Source organism: Octopus bimaculoides, chromosome 23 (assembly GCF_001194135.2).
Source record: "Octopus bimaculoides isolate UCB-OBI-ISO-001 chromosome 23, ASM119413v2, whole genome shotgun sequence".
NCBI lineage: Eukaryota > Metazoa > Mollusca > Cephalopoda > Octopoda > Octopodidae > Octopus > Octopus bimaculoides.
The window spans coordinates 4,202,531-4,202,830 of NC_069003.1; the positions used below are offsets into that span (position 1 = coordinate 4,202,531).

At 35.7% G+C, this 300-nt stretch overlaps 1 protein-coding gene across 1 annotated transcript in view; it reads left to right on the forward strand.

The window, feature by feature from the left end:
* Positions 1-300, forward strand: part of LOC128250586 (voltage-dependent calcium channel gamma-5 subunit-like) — a gene marked incomplete at its 3' end in the record, with an annotated part of 315,291 nt that overhangs the window by 19,673 nt on the left and 295,318 nt on the right.

The window sequence follows — 300 nt, forward strand, 5'->3', positions numbered from 1 at the left end:
TATATATATATATATATATATATATATATATATGCATGTGTTTACACATGTGTGCATGTATGCACATATCCACGCATATATCATTATTATCACCAACCTGCTGATTATCGCCACTGTTCGCGCCTGCTTTGGCAGATGGCCACATCTCGCAACTCGTTGCAGATTGCGTAATCAGTGGCAAAAGATGCATGTGTTCATGCTCACGCTGAAATGTTTACGGAAGATCGCCGGCATATACACGTACATACATGCAGATATATACATGTACATTAACGTATATATATATATATATATATATAT